Source organism: Heterocephalus glaber, unplaced genomic scaffold (assembly GCF_053883595.1).
Source record: "Heterocephalus glaber isolate CG9 unplaced genomic scaffold, H.glaber_assembly_v1.0 deba00001504, whole genome shotgun sequence".
In the NCBI taxonomy this organism is placed as follows: Eukaryota; Metazoa; Chordata; class Mammalia; order Rodentia; family Bathyergidae; genus Heterocephalus; species Heterocephalus glaber.
The window spans coordinates 67,377,590-67,387,402 of NW_028258324.1; the positions used below are offsets into that span (position 1 = coordinate 67,377,590).

At 41.3% G+C, this 9,813-nt stretch overlaps 1 long non-coding RNA gene across 1 annotated transcript; it reads right to left on the reverse strand.

The window, feature by feature from the left end:
- Nucleotides 1-2,134: 2,134 nt before the first annotated feature.
- On the reverse strand, nucleotides 2,135-9,762 carry LOC147825404 (uncharacterized). The gene is made up of 2 exons (XR_015441035.1): nucleotides 3,913-9,762; nucleotides 2,135-2,365 (listed from the first exon to the last, which is right to left on the reverse strand). It is a non-coding gene; the product is annotated as an uncharacterized LOC147825404 (long non-coding RNA).
- Between the last annotated feature and the right edge of the window lie 51 nt (nucleotides 9,763-9,813).

The window sequence follows — 9,813 nt, forward strand, 5'->3', positions numbered from 1 at the left end:
TGATGAAACACTGAGATTATTATTTTTTATGTTTTTCCTCTGCATTCACTAGCCAAATATGTTATAAAATTTTTTTAAATGACTTGTTGGCCTAAGACTACCCCAAATAAGGTCTGTCTCCCAGGATAGCATATGAGTGGCCTCATAGAGATAGCACAGTAACCAGGAAACTCTTTGACATTTCTAAATGCCATGAGACACCAACAAACAAGATAATCACACTACCACCAAGGGGGTGAGAGTCAGATCAAAGGGATAGAGTCTACTTCATTTTGTTATTGTCAATGCACACAAAAAGGGTCACATTTTGTTGTTTGTTTTGTTATTGTAGAGACAAGTGTAACCCAGATTGAAAGAGACTCTTCAAGAATGTGTGGGACGCTCTTATTTTTGCTGTGGGCCCTACACTTGTGGGTGGCTCCAACTTTAAGTCAAATATTCGTAACTGTGAATAACTGTTTGCAGGTTTTTCATGTCTTAAGTGTGTGCACATGAGATAGACAATAGATAGATATTAAACATTTTGGCAGATACAAAAATAAAGGAGATAAGTATCTATGTTCGTACTACCCTCAGACAGTCAATGTGAATATTTTTATTATGCACTCTTATTATATCTAGCCTATTTTCTATGAAGAGTATTTTTGAACATAGTTGTGAATATCCTATACACACACACACACATATATATGTACATATAGTAGGCATATGTGTATATATACACATCCTATTCCTATTTACTTATAGGTCACACATATTTTTCAATTATATTTTTCAGAATTAATTTTATTGGACTTTACTTAATCATTTATCTCCTGACACCCCTTCTCACAACCCAGTCCTAATGGGACACGTGCATTGTTCAAATTTTTTGTTAGAATGCTAGGATGCATATCTTTTTCCCTGTAATGTGGAACTGTACCTTGAAGCTACGTTCCTAGAAGTAGAATTATTGGGTCAAACAGAATGACCACACTTGTGATTCTTGATACACGGGCCAAGTAGATCTCTAAAATAGTCATGTTAATTGACATAGTAGCAGGACTCCATCTCTCTGAATTTCACCAATATACGTGATGGTTCAAAGATCTCATAAATACTTGGCAGAGAAGCTGGTAGGGGTGGTGAAGGTGAAAGGCACAAGGAAAAAGACACTTAAAACTCCGGTTCAGCATTAGACTATGTTAGAAATTAATGAAGCATTTTTCAAATTATAATGTATATCAATGTAGTAGCAGTTCTCAGTTGTACTCAAGTAGATACTGCAGTGAAATAAATGATTCAAGGTAGACTTGATGGGAATCAACTCCACTATTAATTTGTCAGTGGTCTTCATAAATCATTTCCCTCTCAGGACCTTTCTCAACTGTAGAACCAGTGAATTGAAAGATGAGGATAGAGGCTTTCAGAATTCAGACTATGAGGTTTTATGCAGATAATGAAGACAAATTTGTAATGTTATGGGGTCTGATCCATGCTTCCTCTCTAGACATCTTGAGTTACAATTCGGATAAGACCCAAGTTCTATTGAATGGAATAGCAGACACTCTGGGGAGCACTTGGGTCTCCTGTAACCTCAGCAATGAATCCCTATGTTCCATGTGGACTGACGGCAAGATCTTTTAGGGCCTTGCTTTCACCGGACCTTTTCCATAGAGAAATCTTGATTATGTGGATTGAAGAGGTAGCTTAAGTCATCTACTCCCAAAATGACATTTGGTCTTTGGTGCCTCCCTAGTGGGTTTTGTTGGGGGGGGGAGAGGTTACCGGGGATCAAACTTGGATCCTTGAGCTTGCGCAGCAGGCAGAGAAACCACTGAGCTAAATGCCCAGCCGCCCTAGTGTTTTTCTGATGGTTCATTATACAGATGGTGGCATTCAGAAACTAAATTGCTTTCAATTTAGTAAACTCAAAGAATGAGTATGGTACCCCCACTTTCCTGACTCTGTGTTAGGAAAATGACTGAGTGGGAAGTGAGCCTTTCAGAGGTCTAAGTCACTTTTAGGAGGTTTCTACTATTGAAAAAAAATTCCAAAACTTTATAAGTATATATTTTTCCAACTTACTGACTTCGTTTTAAAAGTTTTAGGTTAACATGAAAATTGATAAAATGGTACCGAGAACAACACTGCAGCCAGTTTCCCCTTTATTAACATCTGAAATTAGTACATTTATAACAGTGAAAAATATTGAGGCATTATTATTAACTAAAATCCATCATTGATTCAGTTTTGTTGAAGTTTATCTTGTGTCTTTTCGTGGTCTGTGACTGCATCCGGGGCATTGCATTACATCAAGTTGTCACGTCTCCTTCAGCTATTGTTGGCTGTGGCAGATTCTCAGACTTTGCTTGTTTCTGATGACCTTGATGGTTTTCAGGATTGTTAGTCAACCATTTTGTAGGATGCCCCTTTACTAGTATTTGTCTGAAGTTTCTCTTATGATTAGCTTAAGTATTATTAGAAGACTGTCAGTGGGATTTACTATCAATATGATTTATCACCGTTGACTTTGATTGGCTGGCTGAGATGGGGTTTGTCAGGTTTTTGTTTGTTAAGTTGCTCTGCTCTTACTCTTTTTCTACACTGAACTCTTTGGAAGGACATTACTATATCCAGCTCACAGCTGAGAGTAAGGATTTATGCTTCCCTTCTTAGAAGACAGTGTATCTATATAAATTACTTGGCATGCTTCTGCATGGGATATTGGTCTCATCTTGCCTATTTATTAATTTATCCTATGATATATTTATATCACTGTGGACTTGTGGATATTTATTTTATACTCTGGGTTATAATCCAAACATAGAATTATTTTGTTGCTCAGTTATTCCACCTTTGGCCCTGGGAGTGCTTCAAGAGGCTCTCTTGTGTCCTTGAAACATCTCCTACAATGTCATTTTGGTTCCAGTAATTCCCTTCTGTATGGTACTGTGTGATGTTCCAGTCTTATTTTGTATACTCCCTGCCCAGTCTACTGAGCCATTTCTCCCAGGAGGCCTTGGTTCCTGTTACCAGGGAATGGCATTGGACACCCAGATCTGAGCATTAGCCATGCTTGCTGCTTATTGTCTCTTCTAGGCCAAATACATTTCAAATCTTACATTTTTAACACCAGCATACACATAAGATTTATGAGCAGCATTAGATCACAGTACTATAGGACACTATGGTCCTGCACTGGGACTCATAGGTCTTTTTTCAGTCCTGTTGATGGACCGCTTGGATTGATGTGCGAACCCAGTGGAGATAATGTCAAGGGTCTAAATTTGAGGCCTTCTCTGAATGTGATTCTACAGCACACGACTCTTATACTCTTATGTGAGACTGCCCATTGTAATCCTCTTTCCATAATATACTGTTTAAAAAGCATAGTGGATTTAGAACCCAGCCATCAAAGTTCTGGATACAGCTCTGTGAACGACAGTCCTTGTGGCAAATGTGTTCTGACTGGGGCTCAGTTTCCAAAGATATAACATCAGTAGTATTGGGTTACATAAAGCTAAGGACCCTCCTGGTTCTAGCCTCTCAGTGGTTTTACACTGTGGCAAGGCAGTTGGCTTTACCCCTGCTTACTCATAGGTATAATATCCCAGGCAGTCTAAGGGGAGGAAGCTCACGATGTTGTTTTCTGAGGATGATGAGATTTCTTAACCTTCTTATGTCATCCACAATCAGACCTGAAAACATTTAGACCTTTTTTTTTATAAAGAATGGAAATTGAAAATGTATAGGAAATATTGATAGAAACTATTATTTCATTGCTTTCAAGTTTCGTCTGGTAGATCAAAACGGCTTCTTTTTATTTCTCTTCTTTATATTTTAAGGGCAAACTCCTCATCTGTTATTTCCTCTGACTTCAAATAATTACTTTTTATGCAGTGATGCTTGAGCCAGTTCTGTATTTCTTACCTGGAAAATCTCTTTAAGTCCTTCCCTTTCTTCCTTCCTCCTTCCGTCCCTTCTTCAGGATGTTATGAAATATTTTCCACATCCACATAGAGCCTAGTGGCTTAAAGACTACCCAGTTCACAAGGATCACCTCCTTCCTATCACTGACTGGGACAGTTGCCCAAAAGAAAAAGAAAAAAGGGAGAAGGAGAAGAACTATTATGGGGTGGAAAAGGCACCCGGAAGTGTCACTTCTGATTATGAATACTGGAGATCAAAAGTACAAGGTCTTAAAAACCTGCCTCCTTCAACTCTTAACCTTTAAAATCTTCAATCGGTTTTGCAGTCTGCATAATCCCAGACTTTGGTCTATAATTGGTTAAAAATTGATAGAGCGAGGGATTCCAGGACTGCCTCCTTAGAAGTTTATATTTCAACCCCTTTCCCCACCCCCTGTACACAGATACACACAACTCTTCCTCCTCACCCTAAATTATGTAAATGTGTGTCTAGATGCTCAGGTATAGGACTCAGAGCAGAAATGCGCTCATCTAGGTCACACCTAGTACAGTTGAGAAAACTGAGTCCTCACAAGTGACTTTGCTCAATGTCCCATAAAAAGTTCCAGGCAGAGCTGTAATTAGAAACCAAGGGTTTTTTGGCAACGCGTCCAGTTTTATTCTCCTCTGTCACACCGCACTCCCTCGGAGTTAGGATTGCGTCTCTGTATGTACATAGGTTACTGGACCCTGACATGTAGGAAACATGCACCAGCCTCTGTAGTCTGACCTCAGGGAACAGTTTAATGACTCGAATTTCAGGCAGCTGAAAGGTTTCTGCGGGTGGAGGTTGAAATAAACAAGAAAAGCCACTGTGGAGATGTGAATGGAAAAGTACCGAGTGCTCCCTCCCTGGGCACATTCTTCCTCTCTCCAGCGCTCCCTGCCATGGAGCCAGTACCAGATAGGCTTGTGCACGGTCAGGTGTACAGAGGGCGGTGTGGGGAAGAAGAAAGGGAAAAAAATGCAGGCACAACATGCAAATCAAGTTTTTCCACTTCTAGCCTTAGGTAGTAGAGAGAGCTAGGAGCAGCAGGCAGCAGAGGGCCACTCTCCTGTTTACAAACACTCCAGTCCCTTCCTGCCCCTCTTCTCTCTCAGAGTCCAGCTGCTGCTTTCCCTCATGCTAAAGTTTCATAGGAAGTGAAAACCTTGTTATTCAAAACAGTGATCAAATGCAATAAACAAATGATTACGTGTGCCCCCAACCCCCTCGCTTCTCTATTTTAAGCTGCAGATATTTATTTCCACTTTAAATAGGTGAGAGGAGTGGGGAAAAGCAATGCTGGGGGGGGCTCTGAACCAGGATGAAAAAGTTTGCGAAAGGGGAAAAAATATCTCAGAATAATAAAGGCTGAACGCTGGCTGGCAACATATGCATCAAAATTAAACATCCGTGGCTCCTTCTCAGAACTCAGTAGTTGGAAATCATCCTCTTTATCTTTTTAAATGTCTCCGAACTTTCTGCTCAATTTATTTTTAATCTTAATTTGTTGGAGGTGCTGGGAATCGAACTCAAGGCCTCAAGTAGGCTAGACAGGTGCTTTACCACTAATCTACATCCTCAGTCTCCTCAATTTCTTTACAACTTACGAAGAAACTCTTTTTTTATCCAAGGATAATACACAGAGCTTGTTTTAAAACAGTTCTAAATGAAGGATTTGAAATAAAGAGGTAAAATTTAACAAGTCAGATAGATAATATCTTTAGTATTCATCAAAAGTACAGTGTCGAGTACTGCAGCATAAGTCACAAGCATAACCAAGCCGGAACACCATGGAGACTCCCATACTCATTGTTAGCAGGAGCTGCTTCTGAGAACCGTTTGGAGTTTACACAGGGTTCAATGCGGCCTTGCTTTCCTTACTCTTGAAAAAAAAAAAAAACAAGATACCTGTCTCCAAAGCCAGACATCGGCTCAACCTGATTTTCTAAAATAACACAAGACTCTCAAGCCACACGGGTCTATTTTCAGTTGTGTTCCGAGGGCTGTACACAACTCTTGTGAAGGCTCACTTCACTCTCTTGAAAGAGGGAAGCTTGGAGGAGGGATTGATCTATGAGATTTCCTTCCAGCACCCAAATCTATAATCCTGTGATTTGTTCATTTAAAGGCCTGCCAAGGTACTAGAGGTTCCTGACAGGTAAAACCCACTTCCCGTTTTGAGCTCCGTAGAGGGGAGGAAGGCTGAGGCAGGAAGGTTGCAAGTTCAAGCCTAGCCTAGGCAACTTAGCAGGACTTTGTCTCAAAAAACAAAAACAAACCAAACAAAAATCCCGACGGGCTGTGGTGGTAGCTCAGTGCAAAAGCCCTGGGTTCAATCTCAGCACCAGAAGAAAGAAAAAGAAAAGAGAAGAGAAAGAGGAAGGACAGACCAGACCATGTTTATTCCAAGGATAGGTTCCTTTTCAGCTAGAACTGAATAATGGGGAAGGTTTTGTGAAGGGAACTGGATGTAAAATGTGTCCCTTTCCTTAAATAGCTGTAATATTAGGACCAGGGTGTTTAATTTTGTAATAAAGTTCGTATTTATCCAGCAGCTGTAATCAGGGACCTATTCCTGGGCTCAATCCATGAGGCCAAGTAGCTGGCCTGGTCCTCAGAGTACTAACAACCAGGGACCGTTAAATGATGACATTAGTTGATACACAGTGTCTCCAAGTCTGCAGGAAGCACTCACAAGACCCCAGACACGGAACCACTCTTCAGGGCTTCTGAAGATGATTTAAAAGAATTTGAATATATTCAAGTCAGTCCTTTCTCTGCTGCCACAACATAACGCTGTTGAGGGAGGGAGGCCCACATCACGATGCCAATGGGAACTGAGTGGGCCGAGACCACCCACAGTGGCAGGAAGGACATTCGGGAAGGAATTCAATCGATATGAATTCGATGAAGTTACTTTCCTAGGGATTGAGGAGGTAGCGTCCGGGGTGCGTAATCTTCCTCACCAGTTATTCAGTTGAGAGAAAAAGAGGCTCAGCCAAAAGTAAGTGTCTAGAACATTCTCAATGATCTTTCTCCCCGTTACCCAGTCTCTTTTCAATGCATGTCCTGTTCTGGTCAATTTCTTTGCATGTAAACACATTGACTTGCGGGGAGTAGTAAAAGCGTGGGGCTCTGGCACTTGGTACCAGAAACAAAATGCTAAGGTTTGAGGGTCTAGTAATGGGGTTAACTATCTGTAAAGCGAGCGAGCCTGGTGGGTTTTCTCTCCCTGCAGAGTCTCCCCGCAGAAAATTTAAGAGGGCTGAGGCCAGAGAAGGGAGAATTCCTGCCCAGCCCCCACGTAGGCTTCTTCTACTGCCTGAGGGAGCAGATTTCCCTTTGCTCGGCAGCGCCCCCATGGGGCTAAGAGTGGAGCGGCAACGGGAACACAAGAGGCACCCGCTGTGTGTGTTTAAAGTTGGGAGTGGGATGAAATAGATGGCAGTTTTGACAAGAAAAGTGGCCAAAGATCACAAAAGTAATCCTATTATAGGACCAATAATATAGCAGAGCCATGTAATTCACATGCCAAACCATATAGGAGCATCTGAGAAATTCTAAAGTGCTTATTCCTTACAAAAGGTAGAAATCAGACATATATAAATACACAAAGAAAACCACCTCAGCAAAATCAGGATATCATTTTGGGTCCAGTGGATTCATTTAAAACTCTTCAAAACTAGGGGGAAGGGGACTCAAATAAAAAGGCAGGTATTCTGCCACCTGGCAGAGCAAATCTGCAGTGGACAAAGTCATGTGTCTTTGGGGGTAAAATGTTCATTGCAACAACAGTGACAGGATTAGGCCTAGTATATTTTTCAGAAATCCTTCACAAGACGGGTTTTTCTGCAGAAGCTGCAGTAATCCATCTGTCAATAAGTATTAAAATATTCAGATTTCACAGGGACAGGCGCTTATGCATATTTCTTCAGCTCTAGCCCTTGTGGAAAATAATCAACCCTTTTGGACTTCCCCTGGTTCTAAAACCTGCAACACACAGCCTCTTGAGAAGCGTGTGTGTGTGTGTGTGTGTGTGTGTGTGTGTGTAGAGGTATACTGATAACAGCATTCTCTGGGATAGGTGAAACTTCTTAAGCGGCTGTCAGCCTAAGAGGTTCCCAACATTTCAGCAAACAAGCAGCAATCTTCTTCCCATTATAAACCCACATTTTGGGTTGCAATAGGCAGACTATTTCGGGAGATACCTTTACTAGAAATTAATATGTGAAGAAATTTTCTGGAACCTTTAAGCACTCATCTTCGATTTAATGAGTTGCCTGAAGGACTCTCTCCTAGCCAAAGCTCAGAACAGCCTGATCTTTGAAAGCTGCTTCTGGTCCAAACATTTTGGGTTAATTCTTGAGGAATCTGAAATATTATTTTCCCCTCACATCCTTCTTTTAACAGAGAGATATAAAGGAAACAAGAGGCTCCCTCATTCAAGGATGAGTAGGAGGGGGAAAAAAACCCAACCAACATTTAAATAGGGAAACTGGCATCTCTGAACAAACAAACCAGGGCCCACAGTGAAATGATTCTGCACTGTGTATGCTTTTTAAAGGAAGGGAATAAAGAAAAAGAGAAAGAGATTTCCTCCTCTCCTCTTCCCCTCATCTCAGCTCAAAGCTGAGAGGACTGTGCTCCAAGCAGTGCGCCTGAGTTGTAGCACAGTCTGTTCTAAATACACGCAGTATCTGAGATACAGCCACGCCAGGCCTTTAGAATTCCCTCTTCAACAGACTGAAGAGATTTTTTTACAACGACCTTGAAACTGAGCTTGAGAAAAAAAATTCAAGACCTTAAGGAAAGGCAAAACACAAACATGTATTTGGCTAAGAATTCTGTAGGACACACGCACACACATACCCAAATGCCACATTTCTTGCAACAACAAAAAATTTCCTAAGAGTCAACAATAACAGAGCAAATCCACTGATCGCTGTCCTGGGAAGAAACAAACCAAATTAAAACAAATCTTTTGAACAATTCTCTTAAGTGCAGGAGAGGCTCCCTTCAGTAAAAGTCCAAGTGAAAAAGGAAATTGCACCGAAGGAAGAAAAAAAGCAGGGGTTGGGATGGTCACAAATAACCAAAAATGTAAGCTTCTTCCAATAGTACCAGTATTGAAATATACATCTTTAAAAAAGGATTGAGCGATTAGATAGGGAAAGAAAACACACAAAACAAAACCCAGCTGATGACGGATCCTATGATTTACGTAACACCACAAACTTGCAAAAGGCAAAAATCCGAAAATCATCAAAATATAACCACCAGCAATCCCAAGCCACCAAGCCAAAAACAAAAAGTCAAAAACCAAACACATTCCGCACCTCTCCCCGCCCAGTCCCAAATAAAAATAAAGCAAATGAACCCACCGAAAACTGCTTGGCAAATATTTTTCTCGTGGTGCCTAATATTCTAGCTGGAAAGAGCTGTAGTGTTTATTGTTGGTTTTTTTTTTTTCCTCTTACACTCGCCTCTCTAAACCTCCTGTACGTAACATCATTGTTCCAATGGTTCAAAATTCTCGCTCCCTTTTGTGCATTTAGCTTGAGGAGCTGAGTTTATGGGTAAGAGGGGAAGAATTAGCCTCAGACCCCGGGAAAGCAAAGCGCACTCCCCTCTTATGTCACAGAATAGCAAATTAGTTCTCAGAATTCCAGAGGCCGTGCTTTGCTACAGTGAAGACGTGACGTCACAGAGGAGGAGCCCACGTGACGGTGGCGGAGCAGACCATACCATTATGCAGGGCTCAGGGAGGGAGAGCCACTTTCTGTTCCCTCGACCCTCGGAAGGCAACTTTCACATCTAAGGCGCTTGTCCTATGAGAAACTCAAAACATGCCGAACAGTGAGAAAATATTGTGGCTTG